General features: G+C 48.3%; 1 protein-coding gene across 3 annotated transcripts in view; it reads right to left on the bottom strand.

Moving 5' to 3' along the window:
* Pknox2 (PBX/knotted 1 homeobox 2) overlaps positions 1-13,905 on the bottom strand; it is a 315,376-nt gene extending 301,471 nt beyond the window's left edge. Inside the window, exon 1 of one of the 3 annotated variants that reach the window (XM_045145311.1) lies at positions 13,833-13,905. The gene's annotated coding sequence lies outside the window, so the exon portion shown is untranslated. The remainder of the gene's footprint in view (positions 1-13,832) is intronic. The other 2 variants (XM_045145309.1, XM_045145310.1) reach the window with 2 other exon arrangements.
* Positions 13,906-21,036: the final 7,131 nt, after the last annotated feature.

Below are 21,036 nucleotides of genomic sequence, written 5' to 3' on the forward strand. Positions count from 1 at the left end.
GAAGCTTAGCTCTGATTCTCATCCCTCTACCTGCACAGAGCCTGACACATAGAAGGTACTCAGTAAAAACCTATGGAATGAGCCTTTCCAGCCAGGAAGAAGCTGTGGTGGTTTGATTCTGGTGTCCCCCATAAATTTAGGTGTTCTGAATGCTAGGTTCCCAACTAATGAAGATTTGGGAATTAACACCTCTTGGAGATAGTGTATTGTTGGGGGCAGATTTATGGGTATTACAGCCAGTTTCCCCTTGCCAATATTTGGCACATACTCCTATTGCTATTGTCTAGCTTATGTTGGCCAGGGGCTGATGTCTGCCCTCTGCTAATGCCATCATTTTCCCTTGCCATCTTGGAGCTTCCCCTCAAGTCTGTAAGCCAAAATAAACCCTTTTATCCCAAAAGCTGCTTTTGGTCAGGTGATTTCTGCCAGCAATATGAACCTAACTGCAACAATAAAGTTGATACCAAAAGTAGGGTTGCTGCTAGACATCTGGCTATATGGCTTTGGCCTTTGGAGCTGATTTTCAAGAGGAATGTGGAAGGATTTGAAACCTTGGCCAGAGAGATGCCTTGCAGTGCTGTAAGTACAGCTTGCTGTTCTATTCTGGTCCAAGTTGAAAGACCTGAATGCAGTAAGAACTATGGACTGTGAACTTTGGCTTATGAGGGCCTGGACTGGGCTAGAAGTAGTTTGTGTGAGAGGTTTGCTGTTATGCCCATGTCCCGAGAACTTGTGCAGGGTTGCACTGCGTAGAAATGGACTGGTATGAGCAGAGGGCTATGGCTCAGGAAAAATGAAATATATGGGCTGAAACTTCTGCCTGTTCAGCTGTAGTTGTATGAGAGGTTACAACTTTTGAGCCTGGGCCAGATAACTTGCACTGGAGCAACATGAATAATGTAGACTCTTTTGAAGGGGCCTGAGCATTCAAGGAGTGTCCTGTTCTTCAAAGTCTGCTTTAATATGCCCTGGATCAACAAATTGGCACCCTATCTGGTATTGTGGAGTATAAGAAATGCAGGAAAGGGAGGGTCATTGGGTTTGCAACATGGTCTTGCGTTTAGGAAACGGCCATGGGCAATGTGAAGCAGGTTTGCTGGATGCCTGCATGGAGACCCAATGGAGTCATGAGCATGAACTGCAGATTGTAGTGAAGACTCAGTGGAGATGCTGGGACCACAAGATGGCTACTAAGGAAAGCTGTCCTTTTGGATGAAGTTTTCCAGGACTGTGAGTAGCCTAGCTGGAGGGGTGGAATTGGAAGACCAGAGACTTATTGCTGGTCAGAATTATTGGACTTGGAGACTTTTCACTGACTAGAGTTGTTGGACTTGGAACTACAGAGTTTGATGTTTTCCCTGTTTAAATCTTGTATGGGTTGACTATTTCTTTGCTATACCTAGTGCCATCTTTTGCAGTATGAGTGTTTATTCTGTGCCATTATGGATTTGGGGGAGAGATTTTTTTGGTATTATGGCTCAGTTAAAAGACTTTGGATTACAGGGATGTTTAAACATCATTAAGATTGATTAAAAAAAACTATGGGAAGCCGGGCGTGGTGGCGCACGCCTTTAATCCCAGCACTCGGGAGGCAGAGGTAGGAGGATCGCCATGAGTTCGAGGCCACCCTGAGACTCCATAGTGAATTCCAGGTCAGTCTGGGCTAGAGTGAGACCCTACCTCGAAAAATAAAAAAAAAAAAACTATGGGAACTCTTGAAGTTTTACTGAATGCATTACATTTTACATCATGGATGGCTTATCAGTTTATGGGGGCTAGCGGCAGAATGTTTGATTCATGTGTCCCCCATAAACTTAGGTGTTCTGAATGCTAGGTTCCCAGCTGATGGATATTTAAGAATTAATACTTCCTGGAGGCAGTGTGTTGTTGGGGGAGGGCTTATAGGTGTTATAGCCAGTTTTCCCATGCTAGTATTTGGCACAGTCTCCTGTTCTTGTTGTCTACCTGATGTTGGCCAGGGGGTGACGTCCACCCTCTGCTCATGCCATCATTTTCCCTGCCATTGTGGAGCTTCCCCTTGAGTCTGTAAGCCAAAATAAACCTCTTTTTTCTCCACAAGCTGCTCTTGGTTGGGTGATTTCTACCAATAGTGTGAACCTGACTGCAACTGAGTGAGGGCTGCTCCTAGTTGACTGGGTGGTGACGGGGCCAGCAAACTACAACCCCCGCCCCATACCCAAACTTGGGTGCAGATCACATGGATGACCTAAGGGAGAGCACCCAGGCAGACACATAGTAGGCGTTCAGTCTTGCTCTATTGGCTCTGAGCTGGAATCTGAAAAATGGCTAGGCATTCAGAAGAATCCCCAAGGGGACCATTTGTGCCCCAGCCATGGAAAAGCCATTTTGTTGGCTTTCAATCACATCAACACAGTTGTCATCACATTACAAGTGACTAGGAGGGGAATGTATATTTGTGTGCATTCTTTATTTTAAACTAATAGAACCATATAGTCTGTGCCAACAAATTTTCTCCCCCACATATTACATGTGAGGCACTGTGTGGATGTTATTATCCATACATATAACAACTTGCTGGATCTTCTCTATGACCTGTCAGGAGGTGTCACCAACCACTAGTTGACTGATAGGGAAAGCGAGACCAGCTTTTACTGTCACACACTGAACACGTGGCTGGGCCAGACCCCAGCTTCAGCCTTTGGTTTGTTCTCTACCACTTTCATCCCCATCGTCACCCTTGACCTACTCTACCCAGAGCCCTAGAGCTCACCCTCAGCTGTGCATGGGGACCCTGTGATGAGCACAACCCCAACCCCCAATCCAGGGAAAGGAGATGGAAGAACCCAGTTACCTCCCCCTACTTTCCCCCCACACACACACAAACTCCCTGGCACAGCAGCAAAGCTTGTTGGACCCAGAAAGATGCTGTAGCCAGAGTGGTTCAGAACTTACTGTGAGTCTCCTGTAAATTCTCTGAGCTTTGCTCTCTCCACTTTGCATCTGCGGTCATAAATCAGTGAAAGGGGCAAAAGCCCTAGCTAGTCTGTGGCCTTGGTGCTAGGCTCTTCCACAGCTTCCACATTCCCAGGGCTCAGGAAGCCTCCTCGTCCTGTGCCTAGCTTTGCAAGAGAGCTGTTGTAGCCCACCTCCTCCCTCTCCAGAGCCCAGCTCTACCAGTTTGAGCCAGAGAGACCAGCTCAAAGACTCTGTGACACATGAATGCTGGGAAAGTGCCCTGCTGTTAGGCCTGCAAGAGAAAGCCACTCCCTGGGGTACTGCCTGGGACACAGGAGCTCCTCTGTCTTTCCCCTGGAATCTAATGGAAATTACCTTGAAAAGCATCCCAGAAGACCAGGAGTTCAAGCTCAAAAAGGTGCTCCCCGACCACGCGGAAGTCAGAGAAGTAGTGGTCTCCATCTCAGGGCCATGCACAGGTGTTAGGTGTTTCCCAGTGGGATCCATGCTAGTGCAGGCGAGGAAGCTATATCCTGGGAACCCTGGGACTGGGGTTCAATTCATGCCCCAGCCATGGGACACCATGGAAAGCATTCTGCCAGCTTTCGGGCTACAGGGACCTTATCACACTGGTTGGCTTTCTTCCAGAATCCTCTCATAGGTCAGGAGGGCCTAGGGTGGGGCTGATGTCCTGCTAGCCATCTTCTCCCAACTCTAGAAGCCAAGGAGAAGCCAAGACGCATGCTTTGTTCACACTGCCACAGGGCCAGAGAGAGCAGCAGCCTTCAGCTCCCATGCCACCAGGCTCTCCTGCTTGGCTTCTGTCCCTTGATCTTCCCACAAATTAGAGGGTTCAGCCAGGACCCCTCTGCAGTAACTCCCCAGTCCCTACACCCAAATCACTGAATGCTTTCCCATCCTCCTATCTGATTGGAGGTATCCAGGCCCATCACTAATGTGCTGAATGTCCCCAGACATATTTTACCATGGTTTTAGCATGGTTAGCTCACAGCATTCCCATCAAACAGCAGACCCACAGATGCCTTGAGTAGTATCTTTATATCCATTTGCCTCTTCTCCTACAATGAGCATGCTGACACAGGGAGAAACTAAGAGACTGCAAAGTCACACAGCTTGTTCCTGGTGTGTAATGCATTCGTCTGGTGAAGCAAGGCTACACTCCTGGTCTCCTTGCTGCTGTGCACCAATGGATAGCATGAGCAGACCACACCTGTTGAGTGACCAGTAGATCCTCAGGGAGGGCACAGTAGTGGGAACAAGCCCTGTCATCAAGGTCTTTGTCCTCAGTCTCATGAATCTTGAGTTTAGAGTTGCAGTCCCAGTGTGAGAGGAATAAGATCAGCTTTAGAAAAGGAATACTCTGGGCTGGGGAGATGGCTTAGTGGTAAAGGTGCTTGCCTGTGAAGCCTAAGGACCCATGTTTGACTCTCCAGGTCCCACATAAGCCAGACACACAAAGTGATGCAAGTGCAAGGTCACACATATGCACAATGTGGTATACACATCTGGAGTTCAATTACAATGGCTAGAGGCTCTGGTGCACCAATTCTCTCTCTCTCTCATAAAAAGGGGGGAGCTTGCCTCAAAAAGGAAGGAAAGAAGAAAGAAAGAAAAAGAAAAAGAATAAGCCTGTGGAATTCATACTTGGCCAGGACAACCAGTGCTCAGCAATAACACTGATGTTAGAGGAATCTCTAGGGGCACTTCCTTGCCTACTTTACCCAAGACCTACTGTGCCAATATAGAAGGTGGAAGCCTGTGGCTTCCTCACCTAAAAGTCCTTTGATATCTCCCAGGGTTGATGTCTGATAGATGGGCTGAAGTCCTGAACATGAATTCCCTAGGGCCTTCTCTTTACCCACATGGGACATGGAGGGTGAGGGGGGTACAGCTTCCAGGAGCAGATCAACGTGTCCCTGTTGCTAGACCACCCCCACCTGCTCTCATGACCACCCCTCCCTGCCCATAGTGCTTAAATCTACCTTTGTTTGTGCTAGCTAACCTAGCACCATCTGAGCTGAGGCTCTGAGGAAATTTGAAAAAAAAAAAAAAAAATAGGTCTTCTAGGTTTTGGCTTCCATAACAGCCAGCAGCTGTCCTCAGCCATTTGTCACACAAAAGGCTGATGATGGGGGAGGTGAATTGAGCTTGTTCCTGTAAGAAAAGATTCTCAGGAGAGAAATAGGTAGAGCCTAGAAAAGCAGCTGTTAGGGCTCAGCAAAGGGTTAGTTTCTACAAAGAAAAAGAAAGGACAGTATCTGTCAGAGAGACCTAGCCATGCCATGGACACATTTTGCTCACAGAGAAGCAGGCTCACCTGCCAAGATAGCTATTTTGAGCCTCAGTTTCTCTTATATATAAAATGACTTAATGATAGCCATTTGACCTGCTTCATAAAATTCAGAAGAGCAAATGGGAGTGAGCTTTGTTAAGAAAGAAACAAATATTCACCAACTCTATGCTGTCTCAGTGAAGAAGGAAATGCTGTTTTTTATGAAGCCAATGACCTTCACATTGAAAATGTTGCCTCCTGGAACCAGGTCTTCAGCCAGAACATATCTAATTGTCCCAGGAAGGCTAGCAAGAGGGTCAAACCCATGTTTATGGTTGTTCTATTCACAATAGCTAGGAAATGGAGCTAGCCTAGATGCCCATCAACTGATGAACGGATAATGAAGATGTGGTACATAACACAATGAAGTTTTATTGATCTGTAAAGAAAAAGGAAATTATGAAATTGACAGGAAAACAGATGGATCTGGAAAAAATTATGCTAGTGAGGTAACCCAGGCTCAGAAAGCCAAACACTGCATGTTCTCTCTCATGCAGATCCCAGCTTCAAATATTTAGATATGTATGAGTTGGAGTAAGAATCAGAGATAGAGGCCAAGAAACCAGAAAAAGGCCATGAGGAAGGGAGGAGAAGAAAGGACTTAAGAGGAGGATATAATAGGTGTGTAAGTAGACGGCAGAATATCAGGGAAGAAATGGAAGAGAGGAGGGAGTGAGAGCAGGGTTAATAAAAATTAAAGATGTTGTCAATAAGCCATATGGAAATCTACTTCTTTGCTTGATGGAAAAAAATATATATGTTTAAAAACAGAGAGTTTGGGCAGAAATACCCTGTGGAGGTGGATGATGCTATTCCCAGAAGCCATAGGTTGTTAAAAAAAAAAAAAAAATTCCACTGCCAGGGATGGAATACCTTCCAGTGAATTGTCAGTCAGGGATACCTTAAAACAATACATGCCATTGCCAAGGCTTTTGATTACCTACAAGAACTAGATGGTAGACTCTACTGCTGAAGACATCACATGCTTTGACTACAGGACACTGAGAACTCAAACTGGAGCATCGCATTGTACTATTATTGATAAATCAACAGAAAAATTCTCTCATGTGTAAGAGAAGCAGGTCCCCAACAGGGAGATTTGTGTGCTGCTGGGACAACACCCACTTCGGTCCATCTGGAATCATCAGGAGGATGGAGCTCTTCCTTCTAGTCAACCCCTTCCCAGCACCCCCACCCCCAGTTATGCAGGGAGCTCAGAGGACTGCGACCTAGGGAATCTCAGGTTATACCCCTCCCCCTCCAGCCCTTCAAGCACTGCTGGGGCTCTCCTCCCCAGAAGGCACTCGCTGGTTGAGACCACCCTGTTTAGATTACTTCACCTTCCAATTCCATTCTTACCTTCTTTGGCTCACAATGGGTGGGCTCCTTTTCTCTCTTTATGTCCTACCCTCCTGAGTTGAGTACTCTATCTGTCTCCTGACCCCAGCTGCCCAGAAATCTATGCATCTGTTTTCCACCACAGCCTCAGTCCCCTGCTGGCCATCCCTTGCCTCAGGGAAGTAAAAGGAAGAAGCTAGACAAGCCACCAACTGATCCTTGTGCACTCCTGGGGAGGCAGGTCAGGACTGAAGCTCTCTCTGTGTTTGAATCAGTGCTGGGTACTTAAGGATGATCTTTCTGTGATCTTGTAAGTTATATTATGTTATCCCCCAGTTTACAAGTGAGAAAACTGGACCAAAAATCTCAATCAACTTGCCTAAAAGTATACAAGTAAACTGCACGGTGGGGCTGTGAATGCAGTTTGTCTGATAAGAGGCCTGAGAACGCCGCCGCCCCCCTCCGCCACCCCATCTCTACCTCTGGAGGCCAAACTCCATTGGTTTGGTTTTGTCTTTGCTGTTGCACCCTCAATGGTTAGGACCATGCCCATACACCAATGGTACTAGAAGTGTGTGCTGAGAGAGTGAACGAACACCATTCTACCTCTGCCCAACAGGAAGGACAAGGGCTTGTAATGCCAGATTTCTGGGCTCTAGCTCCAGGATCTTGAGCAACTATTTGTTCCCGCTCTCTACCCAATTAAAGTCCAATACATGAAGGCCCTCCACAAGCTATGTTGAGGACAGCTGGATATGCCCAGCCTGACAGCAGAAGCACAAATTAAACATGGCTATGTCCTCATGAGGTGGGAATTGAAGAGCTTTCTTGGTGCTGTGTGACCTGGAGATTCTGTGGCCACTAGCTGGCCCACTGGCATCTGCCACCACCACCCCCCTACACACGCAGCAAAACCTTCTCCCTTCTGCTCCTCCCTCCCCCAGCCCACTTTGAATGAGTTGTACTGAAGTTGGCCATGTTCCTACTAGGCAGAGAACTAACAGTTACGCCACTACCCCATCCCCATCCAAAGCCTCAAGAGTCTGCCCAGGGCCCCAGGGCCAGCTGTTTTTCTCCACATTCCAGCCAAAAATAATACAAGAACTATGCTGTTTGGTGGAGACTTAATCTAATCTTCATTGCTTCAGTTTTAAAATATCCTGCTTGGTTTAAGGTTTCTTCATACACACAGGGATGTGTTTTTAGTGAGATAGGTCTTAGCGGCAACGTCCTTCTTGTAATTAGAAACCCAGGCAGGCAAGGCCTGGGGAGAGGCATCTAAGCCAAGCTGCAAATACCCCTGAAGACACATTTGCAGCAAGCTCTTCCCAAGATCCAAGTCCAGACATAAACTGAGCTGTTCCAGTGCTTGGTGCTTTCTCATTGGGGGTCCTGGAAGGGTTCTGGGAAAAGGATTCTGCCTCCAACTGTTGCAGCTTCTAACCCTATCCTGGATCTTAGCCTACTCCTGGCTCTCCGTCACCCCAGATCAAAATGGAGACTGAAATGTTGCCTGCAACTAGCTGGCTAGAAGAATGTGTGGAGGAAAAACTTCTCCCCAAGGAATCCCCAGTGGACTAAGGGGAATTAAAGACAAACATTCCATCAGACTCCATATCAGGGCTTGCTTTTAAAATTCAGGCACCGGAACTGAAAGATTCTGCAAGCCAGCATGCACTTTTGTAAAGTGTTGGGTGTAACTTCTTGGGTTTTCAGACCCAGAATCTGCTTTGATCTGCCAGCATGGAGATTGCTAAGCAAGGTCCAGGCTGTGGCTCACTCCAGATCAGCACCCATCCCCCCAGCCAGACCAGATGTCACACACTAGTCAGAGGTAGGCTTCACTCCCTATGGCAGGGGCTGCATCTCTGACAAGTCAGAATCTGTGTGCATCCAAGACATCCAGAATATTCCAGAGGACATGAGTGAAAACCACGATGGTTCCAACTCGGCCATAACTCCCTGTCTGGACAGGGTGATAAGTTCTTGAATTGCAGCAGGGTTTTCAAATTCAAAGATGTAAAGAAAAGCAGAAGTTGTCCCTTCCCTGAAGCCTTAGAATTCATGTGAGTTGTGGAGCAGGCTCTACAGCCAGGAAAGGGGGTTAGAAAAGTGTGTGGAAGAACATGACCTTGCTGCTGGGAAGCCTCTATCTCCATTTTCTTCATCACTTGCAGTGCACCCTATGCCGGTTTCATGTTCATCCTTCACTCCTCCCAGCCTAATGAAGACTCTGTAAGCTAAATTCCACTCCACACTTGCTAAACTCAAGATCCAGCAGCTCAATGATCCACTGAAGTCATACAGCCCGGCAGGAATGTGGTGTGAAGCTGCAAGACCCCCAGATACCAGCCCAGATACTAGCTCAGTATACTGGCTTACCAGCCTTGATTATCACCAACCACTTCCGTCCTTCCTTCCTCCCTTTCCCATCAAGTATTAGATTTAATTAAATTAAAGAACCCCATCACAACCATCCTGGTCATGCTGCCTGGATAGAACCCAGCAAATGCAGCCCTTCCCTCTAAATTTTGCTTCTCAATATAACTCCATCTTCAACAAGTCACAGATCTCCTGTGAAGTATTTATATAAAGCATGGTGCATCAGCTAGACCCAAGAGTCATGGAAACTGGTAATGCTTTAATTTTCCATATCACTTCCTCTTTTTCCTCTCCATGCTGGGATCTGCATTTTGTTTGAGCAAACACTTTGCCTCACATGCCATCACCTCCAGCAGTTGCATCACACACACACACACACACACACACACACACACACACATCTTGCAGTGTCCTAATACTTATGACATGGCAGAGGAAAAGGGAAAATTTATAATCGCACTTCCTACCCTTTTCCAATTATTTAAAAACTGTACTCCAGATTAAATGTATCAGGAACAAAAGTCCAAAACTGAAGGTTGAATTTCTAAAAGGTGTGTGTGTGTTGAGAGAGCTAAATAAATAACAAGGAAATCTTGCAACATGTTGGAAGCCTGTAAATTTTATTAGTTGTTTCTTTAATAAAAACAATTTCATTTGCTAACAACATAGGATTATTAAACCTCTAACATTTAAAAATCTAATTTACCCCTGCTCTGGGGCTGTTTGTATTTCAAGCTGCTGCCTTCACGAAGAGTAAGGAAGTCAGGTTGGTCAATTTGGTTGGCTTCCTAAATTGAGCTAATAGAGACCCCCCATTAAAACCAACCTTCTGCTTTCTAAGCATTCTCTGGCAACTAATGAGTTACAGCCCCAAGTTGAAGATGGACATGGCAGAAAGAAATTTAACACACACTGTGGTGCACCCATAAACTTCAAGGCCAAGGGAGAGGAGGTATGTTTCCAGTTAAGCTAGAACTCCATGAATTCAGGATTCTCCACTCACAAGACAGTAATTCTCCTTATTTCATCACTAACTTACTTCAAATGTGTTTATACAATTTATTGCTACTGAACTTCCAGGCAACTGGTGTAGAGTTAATGAGACCCAGCTTGTAGAAGCTTTACTAACCACAGTTTAAATGGTTATGACATGCGGTCAAAGCCACAGCCGGGCCCTGCTGCAGTTTCTGTGTCAGAACCTAGTCAAAATCCTTGTCATCTCACCTTTTGTGCCAAATAAATTGAAAAGGGGTAAAAGCTCTGAGAAAACAGCCTGTCTTGTTGTTCCTTTAGGTTCCCAGCCCTTTGAACACATCTATCTTACTGAATGCAATGCAAAGCCCCTCCCCCAGGGCCCAAGTAAATATTTTATTTGCAGTTTGAATTGGCAACCGGGCTGAAATCCTGAAATCCAGTTTAGGTTGAATAGAATAGGGTCAGGCCTACATAAAGGGAGGAGGCTGAGGAGGTACCAAGCAGCCTTTAAAGCTCCACTGGGGGAGGGCAGGGGGAACCCAGAAGGCAATACAAGGAAGGTACAGATGAAAAACTGGTCCAGGGGAGAAGTAAACTCGCCTTTCTGGATTACATAGACATTGGCTTTTATTCATTCTCATTGTCACACACTGCTCTCCCCCCCAAGCACTGTCCATGCGGGAACCCCACCAACCTCCATCCTACTAAAACGGGCCTATTTCGGAAGAGTAAAGGGGAGGTACTGGGTTTGTCACTGCCGTACAATAAAAGCCTCTTTTGAAAGCAGCACTTTCATTAACTTAAAACAATCTATAGACTTAAAAGCACGAAGCAGTAAAGTCCCAGAAAGGATCATAAAACAGCCAGTCTCAAGTTGGGTACACTTCACTGCAATTTGCACAAGGCATTTTACTGTGATCACTGCTGGGCCCATCTCCCTCCAGTGACCCCCCGCCCTTCCCCCCCTCCCCCCCGCCTCGCCTCGCCTCGCCCTCCTTCGGAGCGGCTCCTCTTTCTCTAGGCTTCCATGCCTTTTGCGCTCACAAAGGGGAGGCGGTGACCAGGGAGTCTTGGTGGGGTCACGGTTCCCTCCCCCGCTCACCGCAGGAGAAAGCGCGCACAAATTCCAAGCCTGGAAAACAACAGCCTTGGAGCTCCGCCGCGGCTTCTCTCGCTGCCGCGCCCCGGCCCATCGCGGCCATTCATGGGTCCAGGTCTTCAGTACCCAGTAAGGTCTGCCTGGCTTTCCCAGCCAGAGATTCGAGTGTGCGGGTTGAAGGAGGGCAGAAAATCGCTAGAAGAAAATCTCAAATCCCCCCAAACCTCTACCCCACAACACACTCTATACCTAGTTGAACAGAGGATAACCTCCCTCGGGGTCGAGACCCCGCCTCACCCTCAAATGTCTTAGAGTTATGCCCGAGCCTTTCGTATGCAGCTGTGTGTGAGTTATGAATTCCAAAACGAGACACTTCCATGCATACAAACTCAAATACAAGCGCGCGCGCGCGCGCGTGTGTGTGTGTGTGTGTGTGTGTGTGTGCGCACGCGCGCGCGCACACACACACAACCACTTGCACCAAGGTCCTGGGGCCTCAGGCAAAAAGACAGAATGAGAGAGCTAAATGTTGGAGCTTGAGGTACTATATAGTGTTGTTTTTGAACACCATCATTTCTCAGATTTGGGGGGGGCGGGGATCTACCTAAGGTGGGAAACGTGGCTTTCAGCAATTGGAAAACATCCAGAAATTCAGAAAGCCTAAAAAGAAAAAGTCCCAAGGAAACAAGGAGTGAGGGTAGGGAACCTCGAACTTTCTCATCCCGCTGGGGCACTGATGGCTAGGCCTGTGGGCTTCCCAATAGGGCCTGGGGAAGAAGCCTGCAGCGCTCGCTGGTGGCTGAAAAGGCGGCAGCTCTGATCAAGGTACCGGAGTTCCGGTGTACCCAGTCCTCGGCGGCAGCGCGACTTCCCAGGCCCAGTGCAGCAACTAGCTAGGAGTGCTCACCTCTCCCTCACTGTCGCAGACTTGGGTCCCCGCCGGGCACCAGCGGCCGCCTCGCCGCGCCGCGCCGCGCCTAAAGCCCCCAATGGCTCCGGTAGCACACCAGGGTGAGGGCCTCCCACACACGCCGAGCTCCATGGGGCTGCCCTCTCTCTCCACCCGGAACGTCTCTTAGATGTGAAGGCTTCCCAGAATCTTTCTCCTACAGGGCCCTGTCCTGTGCGCCCCAAACCTCTTTCTTCCCTAGATTCGCTTTGGGGGAGAAGCAATAGGCATTCGGGGCTTATTTGCCATGCACGATTCGGGTCAAGCACTCCACTGCCCACGTAAAAGCTTCTCCACTCGCTCGCTGTCAGGACCCGAACGCGCAACCCTCACCAGTCCCAACAGCCTGAACCCCAATAAAGAGTCCTGATCCTGTGGCTGAATCCTTAAAACTCACTCATTTTCCCGATACTAGCCTTTGATCTAACCTGGGGCACCCCAGTGTCTATCTCCAGCCCTCTGCTCTTGCCGGAGTGTATGGAACGGGCCCTTCAATCCCAATTTTGAAAGCAGCCTAACTCTTACAAGCCAAACTCTACCTTGCCCCTAAGCCTAGCTCTCATTTCAGCGCTTGCCCCCTCCCATTCCCAGCCCACGTCTCCCGCCACACGGGAACTCTTGGCTCTCCAGTGAAGAGACCCAGAAAGCGTGGCTTCACAGTGCTTGTTTCTGCGAGGGTTTGTGAGCCAGGATTCCCGAAACACAAACTTTGAGGTGCACTCAGGACCCTGCTCCATCCCCTTCAGCTTTCCGTCTCCTCTTTTACGAATTTTTGAGTCTGGAGCCTAGAGTTCTTCGGATTCCCAACCTTCCCCAAAAAGCCCTTATGCCTCCCCGCCCCGCCCCAATGACTCCCCCCCAACAATCCTCGGAAAGCCTGAGACTATAAATTCTGGCCCTATCCCGGGCTAGGGTCCCTGCGCGTGGCCCTTCGGGTCCTGGTTTTCCTGGCCCCACACACGTTCCCCTGTGCCCACGCATCCTCCTGCAAACCTTCCCTCACCCTGCCTCCCAGGCCCGCAGGACGCCGTCGCCGCTCCTCGCCTGCAGCCACCCGGCCCCAAGCTAGGAGCCGCTCCCGCTTCCAGCCACCGAGAGCAGCTCCGGGCAGATGACGCCGAGTAAGCGCCGACCACAGGCTCCCGAAACCCCGGGCAAGAGACCGTGGTACCCGCCCGCACTTCAGCCTCCGCCCCGCCGAGCGCCCAGCCGGGACCTGCCCGGGCCGGGACTCCGGCCGCCCGCCGGGCGAGTCCCTGTTCCCGGATCCCGGAGTCCAGCTCCCGGCCCTCCCGCCGCAGGGTCTCGGGCCCGCTGCAGCCCGAGTCCGCAGCCCGGCGGCCAGAGGCGGCGGACAATGCGCGCCGGGCCACCGGCCCGAGCGGAGCGGAGCGGCGCGGGGCGAGGCAGCGGCCTCGGAGCTGCGCGCCCCGAGGGCTGGGGCGCCGTCCGCCCGCGCTGCTCTCGCCGCCTCCCCGCGGGCCCGGCCGGCCTTCGCGCCGCGCCGCTCCGCTCCGCTCCGCGCTCTCCGGGCGCTTCCCCAGCTCCTCTCTGCACGCTCCCGCCGTCCCTCACTGCTCCTTGCCTCCCTCCTCCCTGCCGCCTCCCTCTCTCTCCTCCCTGCTGCCTCCCTCTCTCCCTCTCTTGCCCTGTCGCAATGAATAATACTCTGGCTTGGGGACTGGAATAAAACACACGCGCTCTGAGGCAGCCGCCCGCAGCAGCAGCCGCCGCCGCGCCGCGCCGCGCCGCCGCCGCCTGCAAAAGCGTCTCTGACATGGAAATGAATGACAGCTTACCTGATGCCAATCTTCATCAGACTGACACCGGCGTGACAACACAGCCTATACTTCCCAGCACTGCTCGGGACGTCAGCGGCACAGGGACCCGCCCCCGGACTCCCCCCCCCCCACCGCACACCTCCCCTCTCCCCACTCCCCCTTTCTCCCCACCCCCCTGCCCCCCCCCACCCACGCCCGGCCCCGGCCGCTTCCCAGTCGAGGAGCTGCTGGAGTGTCTCCCTCTACTGGAGGCTCGGCTCAGAAACCAGGCGCGGCCCGAGGCTGCTGGAGGGAGGCAGCACGCACGCTGGGGAAGGAAGAAGCCTCCAGACCCCGGGGCTGCCTCCGGAGGGCGAGCGTAGCCCACCCTAGCAACTCGGGCGCGCTGTTCCGCCCCTCCCGTGCCCCATCCTCCTTGGCAAACCACCGGAGCAGAGATCCAAGACATCCGGTGCCGATGGGACCGAGATGAGGTGAAATGTTCTGTGGACTTCAAGTCGAGAACTCCCCGAAAAATATAAAACTTAAAACTGGCAAGAAATCCTTCCCTCCATCACCCCTCCCCATGCCTTGCTAGCTGGCCTCATTTTTATGATTGCATTTGAATAATTCTCATTACCATGGCCCCAGCAAAGGTGTTCAGATGACAGTCTGGTTAGTTATGCCTGGTCTCCAGAGCTTTTTCTGCTCTGGGCTTCCTGGGGCGTCTAGTTCATCCTGGGGGTTGCAGTGTAATGGGGTTGGGCCGGAGGAGCGACAAGGAAGGTAGAGGCTTTACACCAACTCATCCCTTGGCAAATGTCAGGCAAGCCTTTGGAAGCCACTGCTATTTTCATTCTCAAAAGTGCTTAGCAAAGTCAGTGAGTTCTGGGGTTAGGGATAGTAAGTTAAGGAGCTGCAGTTTCAATTTAGGCTTGCTGGGGTGTCTTTATCGGCTCCAAAAAGGAAACACCCCCCTCATCTAAGTGCTTTGCGCAGTGGAACACCAAAGCCAGCAGGCACAGTCATACACACGCCTCATGCAGTCAACAAAGATGACTGTCCCATTAAGTACGTAGTGTAGGCGCAGCCACCTGCAGATACAGACGGGCTTGCTTCCGCAGTTTAGCACATGGCCTTCTACAGGGAGGGGTTAGAGAAGCCCTTCTGTCCCTGGAAAGGAGCTGGTGCAGCTCCAGACAGGTAGTGGTTGATCCAGTGACCCCACACCAGGCAGGGGTCTGGATGAGGCCTGAACAAAAACAAGGCAGGGAAAGCAGAATGGGAAATCAGCCACTTGGCATTCTGAAAGGAATCTGACACGAGGTTAAAGAACGCCCCTTGGTCCTTTCCATGCCTTGGGTCCCTCCTTCCCTGGGTCAGATAGCAGCAAAATAAGAGCTAGTAGATTCCAAAACTCAGAGATTTTGCGTTACATCCCAGATATGCTGCTGTTTGTCCACACCCTGCCAGCACCTCCAAATTCACCTTGCAAAGCTCTTGTGGAAGAAACTCCTCACCCACAGCACCTGCTGTAGATGGGGTTGAATCCTCTCATCTTTCCATAGATACCCAAAGGTAGATTTATGTCGCCCCAGCCTCTGATCTGTGGTCAGGGACTGTGGCTGCTGACAGCATAATCACTATTATATACTGTACATTGTATAATAATATAATAATAACAAATGCACTTGCCCTTTTTATGGAGTACAGGAGCACCTATCACCGGGCCAGAGGCTGGAGGTCAGCAGAGCTGCCATAAAGTCTCAAATAGAAACAAGCTTCATATACTGGGGGAGAGGAGATCCCTTCGCCCCTTCACAGGCTCCCTGGAGGGAGGATTTTCTCTTTTTATGGGGTTTCTAGTGAGTTTCTGGAGCCTACAAAGTCAGAGGGAGAAGTGATCTGATATAAGTACTTAACCCCATCAGAAAGGTGTGAGTGAACAGTGTAGTGCCACAGACAACAACCCTCTCATTTTCTGAAGTCCAGTTTGAAGACCAACTCTTTTTTAAGATGGCAGACCCATGGACATAACTAGTAACTTATGGAGTCTTGTCAAACCTTATGGCTGCTAATAATACCTTCTGATGCTCTAAGATGATACTTGCAATTTGCAGTCAATATATCTTGTTTAACAGTTCTTGTAATTTGCAAAAGCATAAAAATGATAATCTAAACCAGGGATCATGGCACACACCTTGAATCCCAGCACTAAGGAGGCAGGAATAGAAGGATCGCCTGAGTTCCAGGTCAGCCTGAGACTACATAGTGAATTCCAGGTCAGCCTGGACTATAGCAAGAAACTACCTCAAAAAAAAAAAAAAAAAAAAAAAAAAGAGGACTGGAGAGATGGCTGAGTGGCAAGGCACTTGCCTGCAAAGCCAAAGGTCCTGTGTTTGATTCCCCAGGACAGCCAGATGCACAAGGTGGCGCATGCATCTGGAGTTCATTTGCAGAGGCTAGAGGCCCTAGTGTGCCCATCCTCTCTCTTTCTCTCTCTCTCTCCTTCTCCCTGTCAAATAAATAAATAAAATAAAGCAAAAAAATTAAAGATGATAATCTAACATGTAACTGTTCTGTTTGTAATTGTTGGAAGTAAATGTCTGCTCTGCACCCACTAGAAGCTCAGCTGTGTTCTGGTACTAAGAGTAAAGAGGAGAGGTTGAGGCCCACATTACTCTCCTCAAGCTGCTTTCATTTTAGTAGCGGGGGGAGAGAGAGCCCTCTAATATATAAAAGAGAAAGAAAAAACTAATCCAAGACTCCCACTGATGGCCCAGATAGTAAATAATTAACAAATGAGTTGTCAATCGGTCAGATCCCCTAGGTTCCACATCTAAACCCTGAAACTAAGAAGAAGGGATAGAGAAAAATTAAGTCTGTAGAATTTGCTCCAGATATGCTACAATTTCTTCCCCATCACCCATACACATGTCATATGATTCAGCAGCACAACACATTGGTGAGACCAAACAGGTTCCTGCAAATCCCAGTCACTGTGCACAGCGGAGTGGTGGAGCCTCTCACCTTGTTCTGGGTCCTCTTCTCCACTGCCTGCTTCATATTTGTCTTTTGGATCAGCAGTCCACATCAGCCCAGGTTGTCTCCTCTGAGCTTTAGATATGCACAGTGAATGGCCCATGAATCCTATCTGTGCCAGCCTATTAATTCAGCTACCTGGTTTGCCATAAGAAAATATCACAGGCTGGATGGCTTAAACAGCAAACATCTATTTTCTCACAGTTCTGGAGGTCCAAGATCAGGGTGTAGCAACCTTGGGTTTTGCTGCAGTCTCTTGGCTCTCAGATGGCATGTTCTCCTGATGTCCTAAAATGACCTTTCTTCTGTGTACACAAACAAAGAGGAACATCTCTAGTGCCTCTTCCTTCTAAGAGGCCCCAGTCCAGTTGGATTCCAGCCCCAAATTTATGACGTCATTTAACCTTAATTACCTTCTTAAAGGTCCTATCACTAAATACAGTCGCATTGAGAGTTAGAGTTTCAACATATGAATAGCACGGAAGGGGGGGGGAGCGGCGGGGGGAACAGGGGCAGGACACAGGTCATTCCATAATGCTGTCCAACTACCAATTCTCTTTATTCTCATCTTAATTGTTCTTAATAAATCTTGATCAACTGTGAGGTCCTTAAAGATGGAAGACAATATTTCATTTCATCTTGGGCTCCCTAAAACCTGGCACAATGCCCAGTCTAGAAAACATGTTAAAGAAGTGCTTGTTGAGTTGAATTGAATGGAACCTATTTCTCCATCATGGCCTCAGTTGTAAGGGATTTATCACCAGTTTCCTGGAATATTTTGATTTCCTAAATGGTCTAAAGTCATCTAATACCTCCATTTCCACCCTATAGCCAGAATATTCTTCTTAAAATGAAGATTGGATCACATCCTTGTTTCACCTCAAATTATTCATGACTTTCCATTACCTTTGAGATTTAGCCTAGAAGTTTATTGAGTTTACCAATGGATAAAGAAAAATTATGTCTGTCTGACTGTGTGTGTGTGTACAATGTACAATGGGATATAATGTAGCCACAAAAGAATGAAATGTTGTCATGGCATCATGGGTGGAAATGAAAGACATTCTGTTAAGTAGAATGATCCAGACACATAAATTATATATATATTTTTTTCAAAACTTGATGTAAAGATATATTGAGCTTGGTGTGGTGGCATGCACATCTAATCTGTAATACCAGCACTCAGGGGGTAGAGGCAGGAAGACCATGAATTCAAAGCCAGCATGTTCCAAGACCTTATCTGGAAAAACTAAGGGCTGGGGATATAGCTCAGTGATAGAATAACTGCCTGCTAAGAAAAAGGCTATGGGCCCATTCTCCTGCACTGAAAATCAAAAAGCATGAAATAGAATGGTGGTTATCAGAGGCTGTGAAGAATGTGGGGAGCTAGGAATGGAGAGAGGATGAGTAATGGGCACAGGAATGCAGATGAGTAGGAGAAATAACTTTCTATAGCACCATAGGTTAGAAAAGAATTAATTGAATTTTAAAAAGTAGCTAGTAGAAAAGATTTTGAATGTTCCCAACACTAAGCAATTATGTATGTCTGAAGTGATAAATATGTTAATTACACTAATCTGATCATTATGCATATTGACATATATGTTGAATTGTCACATTGTACCCCATAAATATATATAATCACTATATATTACTTATATATTTTTTATTTAATTAATTAGGCTTTATAATGAAAAGGAAGGCCTTGCTCTTACCTCATGTGGCCTTCAAATTCCTCCTCCTCCTCTGGCCTGATCTCCCTTGTAATCTGCATGGTATCACTCCCTCCCCAGTTCTACTTTCCACTGAATCACAGTGCATGAATTGCTTGCATCAGAACCCTCAAAATTAACTGCATAATTCAGAGTTTCAGGTCCTACCATAGAGAAAGGAGACCTGGAAAATGTCCTGGAGATCTGTATTTTAGAAGCACTGTAATGGAGAGGTTTGGGAACCTCCCTTCCTGACATGAACAACATTCGTGGGTTCTAGAACACACCCTGCCCTCTCACCCCACACTTTGCTCATCCACACTTGCTCTAGCTATGTCTTCAGCCTGGAGTCCCCAGTCCCTCCTTCCTACCTTTCTAAATTCTGCTTTTAAAAACTTAGCCAGGCTACAGAGATGGCTTAGTGGTTAAGGCACTTGCCTGCAAAGCCAAAGGACCCAGTTTCAATTCTCCAGGACCCACGTAAGTCAGATGCACAAGAGGGCGCAAGCCTCTGGAGTTCGTTTGCAGCGGCCAAAGGCCCTGGCGTGACCATTCTCCCTCCCTCCCTCTCTCTCTCAAATAAATAAAAATAAAGAATAATAATTAAAAATAAAACTTAGCTAAAACAGCATCTCTTTTCAAAGTGTCCTTGGATTCCCCACCAGCCCTTGGGGTCACCGGGACCTGACTCAGATTGCCAGCCCATCACAACGTAACCAATGATGGGGGGGGGGGGGACATAGTTACTGATGCTCTCTGTGTCTCCATTTCTGCGTTTGTGAAATGAAGATGGTAATAGAAGCCAGCTCATGAGACCATAGGGATTATGTAGAACAGCGAATGTAAAGAGTTTAGCACAGTCCCTGGCACATGGGAGGCTCTTCAATAAGTGGCAGCCATTAGGTTTAATAGCACTTTACCCAGGGCTGCCACAGCACTTTGCCTGGACCTTTATTAGAGTGCTTACTTAATTGGCCTGAGGAAGGGAGATGCTGTTTATTGAGAACGCTGTGACAGGCCCTGAGGGCTGTAACACAGAGAGTGGGAGCAAGAGGAAGTGGGAAGGCTGATGTGGGCTCTCTACGTAAAGCCTCCTTCCTGGCCCAGGGTCCAGGGTTGGTGTGGGTGGTAGGGGGCGCTGCTGGGCTAGAGGGTCCAGGCCAAATGAGGAAGGTCCCTTCCTTTTCTGGTGAAGTACAAAAGGACCTAGTCACTGGAGAAAGCGGTGAAAGGGGCACACTGACCCATACTGGATAAAATCCAGGGCATCTCCTGAAAGGTGGTACTCCCAGTTTCTGCTGAGCCAAGATGTCCAAGCCCTTCGCCCAGCTTAGTTTATATTTCTTCCTTCCTTCATCTGTTTACCTCCCTCCCTCCCTTCTTTATTTCTTCCTCTGACTCTGGGAAAACCTCTTTGTGTTCTCATACCACCCCCTCCTCTGAAGCAGGGGGATCAAGCTTGAACTCTGGGTACATAATAGGCAATTAATTGGGTCATGTCCTGAGCAGCGTCTAAAATATAAGAAAAATACAAACTCCAAGGCCTCTCTTTTGGGCTGATGCACTTTGGGGGAGTTTCTTCCTTTGCTGTCTCCTCCTCACTACTTCTCTGCACCTCCTCATCACACCCTAGGACCCTCAAATGAACCTAATTCTAAGGTCCAGATGAGAAGTTCTGTGGGAGGCAAAAAGAAAACGGAAGAATTTTGAGTGATTCCCAGGTCCTAACAAGTTGTGGTAAGTATCAGTGCTAATTTGAAAGAATAGAGAAAGACAGAGATTGGGAAAGAATATTTCAACTCAATTTTAGAAGAGAAGAGAAAAATACAATGATGATTTCTAAACTCAGCCATCTGGGGGAAATAGTGCTCCAATAATGTGGCCACAGAAATTTGACAATGGACAACACAACCCTGGGCTGTCCAATAAAGAAGCCCTAGGACTGGAGAGATGGCTCAGTAGTTAAGGCACTTGCCTGCAAAGCTCAAGGACCCAGGTTCAATTCCCCAATGCCCACATAAGCCAGATACACAAGGTGGCATGTGTGTCTGGAGTTTGTTTTCAGTAGCTAAAGGCCCTGTGTGCCCATTCTCTCTTTCTCTCCCCCTCTCCAAACAAATAATTAAATGAAAAAAAAATTAAAGAAGCTCCTAGCCATATGTAGTACCCAAGCAAGTGAAACCTGGCCAGTCACATTGACATGACATGAGCTGCCAGTGGAACACACAGAATTGATTTAGAAGACCTAATATGTAAAAGAGTGTAAAATATTTCAGTAGGAATCATTTCAGTGCTACGTACGGTGTTACAGGCCTGTAATCCACTTGGGAGATGGAGGCAGCATTGTGATTTCAAAGCCAGCCTGGACTACATAGCAAGACCCTGTCTGGGAAAAACAAAGCAAAACAAGGGAATGGGGCTGGGAAGATGGTTCAGCGGGTAAGAGCACTTTCTGCACTAGCATGAGGACCCGAGTTCAATCTCCACAT

The sequence above is a fragment of the Jaculus jaculus genome, chromosome 3 (assembly GCF_020740685.1).
Source record: "Jaculus jaculus isolate mJacJac1 chromosome 3, mJacJac1.mat.Y.cur, whole genome shotgun sequence".
In the NCBI taxonomy this organism is placed as follows: Eukaryota; Metazoa; Chordata; class Mammalia; order Rodentia; family Dipodidae; genus Jaculus; species Jaculus jaculus.